The sequence below is a fragment of the Calliphora vicina genome, chromosome 5 (genome assembly GCF_958450345.1).
Source record: "Calliphora vicina chromosome 5, idCalVici1.1, whole genome shotgun sequence".
Lineage (NCBI taxonomy): Eukaryota > Metazoa > Arthropoda > Insecta > Diptera > Calliphoridae > Calliphora > Calliphora vicina.
In genome coordinates, this window is record NC_088784.1 from 13507312 (window position 1) to 13519281 (window position 11970).

Genomic DNA, 11970 nt, shown 5'->3' on the forward strand with positions numbered 1-11970 from the left:
CTTAGTTATCCAGATATAGATAAACAAGTAAGAGAGCTATATTCGGCTGTGCCGAATCTTATATACCCTTCACCAAATTATACTTTAAAATAAATTTTTTTATGTAAACAAAATTGAATTTTTTTTTTTAATTGTTTTTCAAATTTTTTTTTTTGAAATTGTTTTTTAATTTTTATTAAAAAAAGTTTTTTCCAAATTTTTTTTAACATTTTTTTTTTTTTTTTTGGAAAAAAATGTATGAAAAAAAATTTTTTGATGAAAAAAAAATTGGGATTAAAAAATATTTTTCCCGATTTTGACCCATTGTAGGTCCAACTACTATGGTCTTATATACGTCGTTGCAAATGTCTTCGAAATATCTATCATTAGATATCCATATTGTCTATATTAATGACTTAGTAATCCAGATATATATCAAAAATAGGTCAAAAATCGAGGTTGTCCTGGTTTTTTGCTGATTTCTCCGTTATTTATGGACCGATTTTTTCGATTTTAAATAGCAAGAATTCCCGATATATTGATGTATGAATCATGTATGTAAGTTATTTGGGGGCTACGGAATGTTGATTTCAACATACGGACGGACAGATGGACATGGCTATATCGACTTCGCTATCTATAACGATCCAGAATATATATACTTTGTGGGGTCGCAAATGAAAAATAACCAACGGAATGACCAAATTATATATACCCTTGCCACTCATGGTGAAGGGTATAAAAATCGAGGTTGTCATGGTTTTTCACTTATATTTCAGTCTTTTGTGGAACGATTGTGTCGAAATTTGTGTTTAAAAAAAAATTCTAAAAAATATAATTTCGTGAAAAAAAATTTGGTAACAAAAATGAAATTATGCAGAAAAAATTTTGGTTGGAAAATATAAAATACTAGTTGACCGCCCGTTAGCTATTTACTAATGTTAGTTCTTCAAGTTTCTCCAACCCACATACATACACCTGCCTGTTCTTATTTATTTGCAAATAAAATATCTAAATTTGTACTGCATACCTTAGGGGCTTTTATACCCTTCACCATGAGTGGCAAGGGTATATATAAGTTTGTCATTCCGTTTGTAATTTCTACATTTTTCCTTTGCGACCCCACAAAGTATATATATTCTGAATCGTTATAGATAGCGGATATAGCCATGTCCGTCTGTCCGTCTGTGTGTTGAAATCAACTTTCTGAAGCCCCTAAATAACTTACATACACGAATGATACATCAATATCTCCGAAATTCTTCCGGCAAATGGCTGAGATATAAGGAAATAACCAGGACAACCTCGATTGTTGAGCTATTTTTGACCCATATCTGGATTACTAAATCCAGCCGTTCTCACGTGATGCCATTACATATGTACATGGACCATTTCATTTTTATATATATAGATGAGATAGTCGCGGTTTTTTTTCTTATATCTCAGCCATTTGGTGTCCAATTTTCTCGTTTTTTTTTATAGTAATCATGTACGTAAGTTTTTTATTGGATTAGTAAAGTTAATTTCAACAGGCGGGCATAAAGAAAATTAAGTGTTTGTGAAATTAGCGGAAACTTCTGGAAACTTCCAAAAGTTTTTGGGTTTTTGCTTATATCTCAGCTATTTAAAGTTCGATTTTACTGATTTTAACTACATAAATTCTCAAGACTATATCTAAACAAAAGAAATGACAAATTTGTATATATCCCTACCAAGAAAGCTGAAGGAATTGTTTATTTTCCCACACTTATTTCTAGCGGCCTTAAAAGAGTTAACTCTAGTTATGTCCTAGAACTTTTGAACACACAACTGAAGAAATTTTCCCAGACCAATGTTTGTTATTATTATTTTTAATAATTGTCTCTCTTATATCTTCATTTCATCCTTATAACCCAGCTGCATTAGGCTAGCTAGCTCTTCCTTTTTTCTTTCCAAATCATTGTTTATTTATTCAAGTGTAAAACATCAACTTAATACAATTTCCATTACATTTGAAGTGCTATCAACTAAAAACAACACATATTAGCTCTTTTTCAATACCTCTAAAGTACTTAAACCTTTAATCTTTTCTATTTATATGCCAGCTCCTTTAATTCATACAAACATACATGATACAAAAATATAAAAAGAGTCCTTTTGAATAAAATCCCTACCATAAAATGCATCAAAAGCAACCATTCATTCACTCACTCACTCAGTGATTACTTTACATTTTTGCATTCATACCAGCATGAATGCATATGCTGCATGTGCATTTGGAAAAAAACACATGAATATGAATATGAAATCCTTCGCAAAAAGCAAGCACTAGAACTCTTACACAGATCCTTTCAACGATGCATTTGTTGTAATACAAAATAATGTTAAGCAAAGGGCAATGTTTGAAACCCTTTACATCTCTCCAATATGAGTTGCATGACTGTTCTTACAACATGCAGTTTATACAACATTTCCTTGTTTGCATCCTGTTGAAAATGCACTCTTAGGTTCCCCTCGGTTTGGGTTTTTCAGCCTTAATACCAAGGCAAGGTCTTTGCATGTGAAGTAGATTAAAATGATGATGATGATGCCCGCATAACATTCATATTATAACCAACATAAGTGTTAAAGTGGCTCACTTGTTTAGCCTTAATGGCTTAAATAAAGGTACTTGTGTTTAATACTGCACTGCATATTTTCACACATTAACACATAAACAGGATATGTTAAGGTGTTTAGAGGGAAATGAATTCAAAACAGGATAATAGACATACATAATTGGAGCCACAAGTGCACAGCTAGCACCTAAGTACCTACCGATGGCATTTCTCCTTTAAATACTTAAGAGATGTAATTAGAAGGCCCTAAAGATAATGATGAGCAATAGCTTATGTGTTCCCTTAGACTTAGACGACCATTAGTTAGAAGGGGACCACTCGCCACCTAGATTTGTTTTTGAAATTAATGTTATCGATCATCTTTTGTATCTACAATTTTGATGTTTTAATATATTAACATTATGTAATACAATTAGGGAACATTTTTCTAAAGGGGTTCATGCGCCACCTCCAAATATTTCTGAGATTAAGAAGCTAATTAGAAGTATTAAGTTTTTGTTAAGTGTCATCAACCTCTTATACAGAGAACTCTGATAGTTTTACTTTGCTAAGGAAAGCGGGGAAATGTATTTTTTCGCAACCCAATAAAGGGGCATTGTTTGAGAAATTTTTTTTTTTGTTGAAATATTAATTTTATTCAAATATTTTATTGATATCCATTTAACAAAATATGTAGTAATAGGTTTTGTTTTAATAAATGTTGAAAATGTATACAAAATTCAGTATTTTGTAGACATTTTGCACCGGGGGCTCAAAAGCCACTTTCAGTATTTATGTTATAGTTAGGAAATAATTAATAACATTGATATTTTCTAAAGAATTATTTCCATTTTTATTCTGTATTTTGTAATTTCAATGAATTTTTGTGTATCATTCGCTATTGGGGAACATACACCACCTCAATATATTTTCGAAATTACGAACCTTTGGAATGTTTCTCCAAGGGCTCTAGCGCTACACTTTATATTAAATATAATGAATTATTTGGGGGATCATTTGCTAAATGTTTATGTAAGAAAACCTTTAGGAAGCGATGGGGTCTTAATGTACACCATGGTCATAAGACCTATTTTGACCTATGGGACTCTTGTTGGGTGGAGAGCGTTGAACATTAAAACTCACATTTCTATTCTAAATAAGGTACAAGGAGTAGGATGTCCTGCAATTACTGGCTCTATGAATTCCAACCCTCAGACCAGTCTAGAGACGTTGCTAAATGACCATATTGGCCACGGCACCATCCTACAAAAGATAGACAGGCCAATCATGGAGCAAGAAATAGAACTTTTAGGATCAGTATATGCACAAGAGATGATTGGGCCGCGAACTCTGTCCTCAGGAACGTCATGGTCTCAATCTACACTTATGGTACAAAGTCAGAAACGGACCCAGGCCCGGGCTCGGGAATTTTCTCTAAAAAAAATGCATGGTTTTCAGGCAGATATCTATGACATCGATGCAACCGCGAGAAGAATCAGGGAATTGAATCTCGAAAATTCGAGATACTTGCATAGCCTTGCATCAATATAGACTAATAGCTCCAACGTTATTTTCAATTGTATCCAATTCACTGGCACAACTTACTCAACATCACGTCGAGTTCCAGGATATGAGGGCATCCGGGGAAATGAAATATCTGATGAATGGGCAACCAACGGGTAGTCTCATGTGCAAACGGATAATCACACTCCCTTGGTGACCCTTTCGAAGTTGATAGATAAAAGGGCGTTGAGAGAGACGCAATTCAGTTGGTCAAATATCATCACTTGCAGAATGCTCTGGCCCACTCTCACAAAGGATAGGAATTTTTCTTATTCTTCTTACATGAAGATGAAGAGGAGTACATTACCTTCTAACTAACTGTCCGGCCTTACCGGAGCGTAGACTACTACATCTTGGTAGAGCTCTTTTTCATGATTTGGAATGTCTCAGAGTTGTATCAGATTTATTAGAAGTAGCGGTTGGTTCACATGGGGACCACAGGAATCACATAGCCATCGTAATTAGGGAGGGAAACTATTCTCTTTTCATGTATGATTTTCAGCATAAGAGGAACAAGTTTTTCTAAGGGTGTCACAATGGGCCACAAGACCTCCAAGTGAACTCACTAAATTGCGACCAATCCACATAACCTAACATAAACTTACTGTTTAAAAAAAAATCATAGAAAACTTATAGATCCAGCCGAAAAGTAATTATTAAAAAAAACTATGGTTTAAATGATATGATAGTTCATAAAAGTGGCTTGTAATGCCCCTTTTAGTCCACTATTGAAATCTTGGTCTGCAAATCGGAATCAGTAAGTGTTTAGAGTGCGAAAGAAGGGGGAACATGAGCCACTTTTTGAAAATTCCATAGGATCTTAAACAGTTATTTTTTAATTTTCGTTATATCAGGCTCTTATGGATTCAAGTAAAAATTCATACTAATGCAGATGTACAATTGGGTAATGCATACGGTATGTGGTAATCATAACAAGGTAAGTTAATAAGTAATGACTTGTCATTATCAAGTTATCAAATACAGTGCTTATATTTTCTTATATCCATAACTACCCATTTTTATAGCAATTCCCTTAACAATAGCCTATTTAAAGACACCTGCTAAAACACCTCAAAATTCAATCAAATAAATTAGCCTCAAGACAAAAAAATAATACAAGATACGATTATCTAAAGAAGCTTTTCCGCTCGCTAACAAAATCAAAAAAAAAATAAAATTAATCAAAATACTCATACTCAAATGTCAAAAAAAAAAAACAAATAAAGCAAAAAATCTCCCTTTATAAGCATTAAACACGGAAATAAGTACTTAGAAGCAAAGAAATAAACGACCTTTAGGGGTTTAACTGACCACATGTCAAAACAAGCCTAAAGGGGCTGGAAATAAATACAAATAAAATATAAAAAATGATTCTAAAAGTATCATGACAAATCACATCACTGACCAGTAAGTGATTTTATTATTATTATGTTTGGCTTGTGTCCTTTTTTCCCAATTTCCTGATAAATTGATGTAACTGTTGCTGGTTTAAATAGATTGAGGGTCCTTTTCATCATATAATAAACAGGCTTGTTATTTGGTTGTTAAGTATTTTGTGTGTCTCATTGAATGAAATGGTCAGTTTTCGTATTGTCTCCCTTTTTTGCGCGATGGTCAAGCGTTTTAACAACCCTTATTATCTGTGAATTACAAGACAATAGTCCTGCTATAGAGAGTATTTATCATCATCCTTAAATTATCTACATCATCCTATTAAATGGTCATTTGTTGCTTGTTTGCTGCCATTATAGCTAAACATATATTTTTTTTTATAATTTTCGTATAATTGAATTTTATGGTTGGTCATCATAGACACGAAAAAAAACTACAAATTTTATGCAAATTGTTTTGGTCAATATTTATTCACACCTTGTTTTTTTTCTTCATGCTTTGAAAAGTTAAATGCCGGTTTTTTGTTTGAGAGTGAGTAGCTATCTATTTAAATATCACACAGTTTAATGACTTTTTGATGGCTGGCGAAGACAAGGGTTTTTATGGTTTTAACGAATGATGTTTGTTTTTAGTTTAGGAAAACTAGTTTGTGATAAACTGACCCTCAAGCGTGAGAATTTTTATAATTTTTAAAACAGAAACTGACCACAACCCTTAAAGTAATAAAATAAACTTTCTATATGGAAAACTTTCTATAGGGAATAACAGGTCAGGTGAAAACTGCTGCTCAAACTTTGAAGAAAATATAGCTATAATTCTGAGTAAAATATTCTTTAAAAAATAAGAATTATATTGATTCTTTGTAAAGGGAACCGAAAACAAGTCCTCAATAATTAATTTGTAAAGTAAAACTGTCTATGTTTTGCTGTTTATCAAGTATTTCTTTCATACTGCACTTTTTTGTAAATAATTCGTATAAACTTTATACAAATTGTGTCGATATAATTCTCATACAGTTTATTTTCTTTTTGCTTAAGTATACTGTCATTCCATGTAACCTAACTTGAAGGCAAGTGTGTCTTAAGTGGCTCTAAGTAACCAAAAGTGTAATCACTTGCACTGCACTTTAGAAAGTAGGTTTTCTACCCACCAGAAGTAATAAATTGGACAGTTGTCGATGGAAGATTTGTTTACAAGCAATCGGTTATTGGACAGTCTATGAAATTGCGGAATATGCCGAAAGTTCTGGTCGCCCAGTTGAGGTATCCACACCGAAACAATTGAAAAAATTCAAGATTGGTGTTGGACGAGCGGAGATTTAAGGTGCGAGAAATTGTGGTTTCAATATTGCATGATCACTTGGGTATGAGAAAGCTTTCCGCCGCGTTAGCACTCAATCGACCACAACTTCACAGGAGTCTTTGGCGTTGTCCAACCGCAATATGGACGAGTTTTTTCGCCGTTTCGTAACCGTGGACGATATGTGGATCCACCACAATACACCAGAGACCAAACAGCAGCCAAAAAAAAGTCGGCGGAAAAGAAGGCCAAGGTGGGTTTGTCAGCTAATAAAGTAATGGCGACCGTTTATTGGGATGGACACCCTTCAAAAGGGTGAAACAATGAATTGAGAATATTGTGTCAATTTATGGGGAAGATTAATGAGGATTTGAACAACAAAAACAAAAAACCATTTGGCCAAGCAAACAAGCTATTTTTACAAATTAGGCAACGAATTGCTCCCTCATCCTACCTATTCTCCGGATTTAGCAGCGAGTGACTATTTCTTGTTTCCAAACCTGAAGAAATAACTCGGCTGAAAGAGATTTGACCACAACGATGAAATCATCTCACAAACAAATACCTATTTTGGTGACCTCGACAAATCTTCTTTTTAGGAAGGGATAAACACAATGGAGAAACGTTCAACAACGCACAGTGGGGGATCTGAAAAAAAAGTGAAAATAAATCTGTAACTTCTAAACGAATAGCCCGATTTTAATAAAATTTCCCATGGCCATAGAGGAGGTGTTGATAACATTAAGTTTTGAATTTGGGCTTATAACACCAAGTGGGGGGCCGAGCCACAATGCCCCAAAGTGGGGCACCTCGGGTATATCAAAAATTCAAAATGATACCAAATTTTTGAAGGAGTTTAGTATATATGGAATCTACTAGACGAGATCTACAAAAAACAATGCCTTAGCCATATATTATCTCTTATAGTTTACGAGTTATTCGAAAAAAGTAAAATTTTATTTTACTTACCTACCTTGTTCTGGTTTTTTGCTAATAACGGATCCAATTCTTTCCCGACTTTCTTGAAATGTAATTTTTTTAATTAACAAGACATGTATTAAAAATAGTATGAAAGAATTGTTTAAAAACATCTACTGAGTCAAAAGTTATGTGCATTCAAACATAAAAAATTTCTTTTTTTCGCTTTTTTTTTTCGAAAAAAGTACTTACATTAATTTTAAATTGTACAGAAAATAAGAAAAGGATAAATTGTGTATTTATATTTTTCTGAAAGACAACATTTCGGGAAATATTATAAAAGCAAAATAATATCAAAATTCGTATTATTACGTGGTCCAGAGCCTTCCGAAGTAGACCTATTTTTTATATAAACTTCAACTTTAGACAAAATTTTCTCAAATCGCATAGCTGCTTTCAAAAAATTATGAACTGTTTTGTATGTCCCAATATGTTCTTTAATATTGTGCAAAGGGATTTCATAGCCCCGAGCTTGGTGCCTTCAATAAATCACAAAATCTAAAAAATTCCAATTTTGGGATTTTTGGAAAGTTTTTTGGGAATTGTGGGATTGTCACTAAGAATTCACAAATATCTTTTTCACTTTTGGATTTGGATAGAAAGTTTCTATATAAGTGTAAAATTTCATTAAAAACGATGCATAAACAAAACTTTTATTGCATTTTAAAAATTAAAATTTTCCTAAAAAATCAGCTATAATTTTGTATTCCCATATTTTTGAAAAAAGTCTTCTATAATTTTTTTAATTCTTAAAAATTTTGTACATTTTTGAAAAGAGCACATAATTTCCTACACGCTGATATATAATATGCATATCTTTTCTTTTCCCATTATGCTCGATTTCCCAAATAGGTCTGATATTGCATATTTTTCAATTATTATTTGATTTGTCATCTCGCTAAAAGGGTGCTCCTTTTTAAAGCATATTTTACTTGCTTGAAAGGTCTTTATTGTTCTTTAAGTTATAACTTTTTGTTATCTTATCAACTTTAAATAATATGTATCTCGTTATAAGACCAATAATTTAATTAAAAAACCTTTTATACAAAAAAACTAAGACAAAAGTTACTTATATGCTCATACCTGAGATATATGCTTTTATATGACTGTTATATACATCAACATATTTCCCCTTAATTCTAAAATAAACTAAAATTTTTTATATACAAACAAATTATGATTATATACATTAAACACACACACAGGACATCTCCAAGTAAATACGCATTTCAATGAGTTTGGAAAAAAAGGGTTCGCTGTTTAAAAATCACGCTGTAAGAATACAAAGGATACAGGACACTGCTATATACAGACACTAGCATATATATAAACTTTAACATGCGTGCCCACACCCTGCTAAAAACTTGGTAATAAACTTATTTTGTATGTGTGTGTTTTAGAAATTTAAAATAGGCAGACATTATTAAACTACTTCCAAGTAATGCTTAAAGTAAGTAGTTGGTATAATAAAGTATGTTAATATGTAATACCATAACTTCTTCTTTGTATTCTAAACTAATTTACATATTTTCTATAATTTAATTTTTTATTTCGAAACATTTTTTTTACATTTTGTTAGTATTTGCCATTATTCCCATTACCAACCCCCTGTCTTAAATATTTGTTTCATTTACTAAACATTTATAAGAGTTTTATTCTTTGTTTTTTTACAATTGTTTGCTGCTGTATTTATTTCATATGCAAATTCGTTTAATTTGTTAGAGAACACTTTTACAAAAATCATAAAATACATGAATCATTGGAAAAAAAAAACGAAACGAAACAAGTCATAAAAATGTTTTTTATGTAAAATTCATTTAAAATAGAAATTGATGATTTATCACGTTTCAACAATTTAAATTTATTTATATGTGTTTTTTTTTGTTATTATTAATGTGCCAAATTTAATTTGCAAATAAAAGTGAAAGGAAATTAGTAAGAGGGTGTTTAAGAGAAAGAACAAAAAATATTAAGAGTCCTATTAAAGAACAAATTTCAAAATAAAAATACTACATGCTTTGAACTATGCATGTCTTGATGACGTGCATAGATGATTATGTAGACCAATTTCTGTTCACATCGTAGACCAATTTCTGTTCACATCGTAGATCAATTCCAACTTCATTCCAAGATCTCGTTAAATTCGTTCAAATCACATTTAAATCCTAGTCTAAATCTACAATCAATATAAGTTCCTAATATCGACTAATTTTGGAGCTGATTCACACACATCAACTTAACCTGAGCAAGTCTTGAGTTTATAGAAGAGAGAGAGAGCAAGAAAAAAAGGAAAGCTTTCCTCCCTCATCTGCAAAATCAAGACTTGCGCAAGTAAAGTTGACACACTTAGCTTCAAAAAGAGTTCTTTATGTAGTATAATATCAACTTCAACCGAAGTCCAATTCCGCCTCTAATCGGAGTCCAAAAAGCCGAACACTTCTAGCTGCAATCGTAGTTTATGTCAACCAATTCTAGCATTATTCCAGATTCAATGTGTCGACCAATTGTAGCTTCATTTTAGATTCATTGCTAGTTTTTCTTGTAGACCTATTCCAACTTCATTTCAGATTTAGTCGTAATTCTATGTGTCCTTCAATTCCAACTTCATTTTAGATTCAATCGAAGTTCTTGTCTATTCGATCGTACATCTTTATGTCGACCAATTCTACCTCCGCTCCAGATTCAGTTGTAGTTCCTTATATTGACCAATTCTAACTTCAATCTAGATTCAATCTTAGCTTTCCATGTAGACTAATTCTATCTCCATTATGGATTCAATCGTATGTCGACCTATTCTTCATTCTTTAGCGGACATGCCCTAAAAAAAATCCGGAATTTACAATAGATGGCGTATCTTCTGAACACGGGTTTTGTTTTTAATAACTAATATGACATTTTGAAGGGTACATATCTGTCATTTATTCTCCCATAGTTACTGAACATTATAGTGGAAACAACAGCGTTTTTTTTTTGCTTCGAAAATGTTGAATTTTCTATGCGGGAAGTTTTGCTTTAATTTTTTAATTTGAAAAAAAAATTAACGAATATGTTACATCGGTATCAACGTGTGAGAGATGGTTTGTACTGTTCAGAAGTGGTGGAAGACAAAGATCGGCCTGGCGAGCCAAACTAATTTGAAGGCCAAGAATTGGAGGCATTACTCCATGAAGATTGTCGTCAAAATCAACAGGAGCTTGCTTAATCATAGGGAGCTACTCAAGCAGCAATTTCAAAACGTTTGCGAGTAGCAGGATTTATCCCAAAGTAGTGAAATTGAGAACCATAAGAATTGAAGACGAGAGACCTTGAGAGATAAGTTTGCATGTCCGCTATAAAAAAATCATTTCTGTACCGGATCATTACTTGGGATGTAAAATGGATCCACTCCGGCAAACCAGCCGAGTCGACACCAAAGCCAAATATCCATGGCGCTAAGGTAATTCTCTGTATTTGGTGGAACAAAAGGGTACTATCTCTTACGAGCTGCTGAAATCTGAGCAGAACATCACGGAGAACCTGTACCGAACGCAACTGTTTCGTTTGAAGTGAGAATTTGTCTAAAAACTCCCAGAATATATGGCCAGACATGAAACCGTAATATACCATCATAACAACGCTCGTCCACATGTTGCAATACGTTTTGAAAAGTATTTAGAATGAAATGGTTGGGAAGTTTTGCCTCACCCGCTTTGTAGACCAGACCGTGCCCCATCCACCTACTATTTGTTTCGATCGATGCACAACGATCTCTCTGGGATACGCTTCAATTCAGAAGAGAGCATCCGAAATTGGCTTTATTCGTTCTTGGCTTCAAAAGATGAGCAATTCTTTTGTCAGAAAGATGGCAAAATACCTTGCTCCGTCTGGACCACTATTTGTCTCGATCGATGCAGAACTCTCTCTCTCTCTGGGATACGTTTCACAGAGTATCCGATATTGACTTGATTCGTTCATGGCCTCCAAAAATGAGCAGTTCTTTTGGCTCGGAATCCATATGTTGCCAGAAAGAAGGCGAAAAGATCATAGCTAACCAATGGCCAGTACTTTGAATAAATTTATGTTGTACAAATGTTTCAAAATAAAAGTTAAAAAGTATAAAAAATCCTTCAGTTTTAAGTCATACACCCAATTCTTTGTATCGACCAATTCTGTCTTCGTTCTAGAGTTCTTTATTATCAACCAA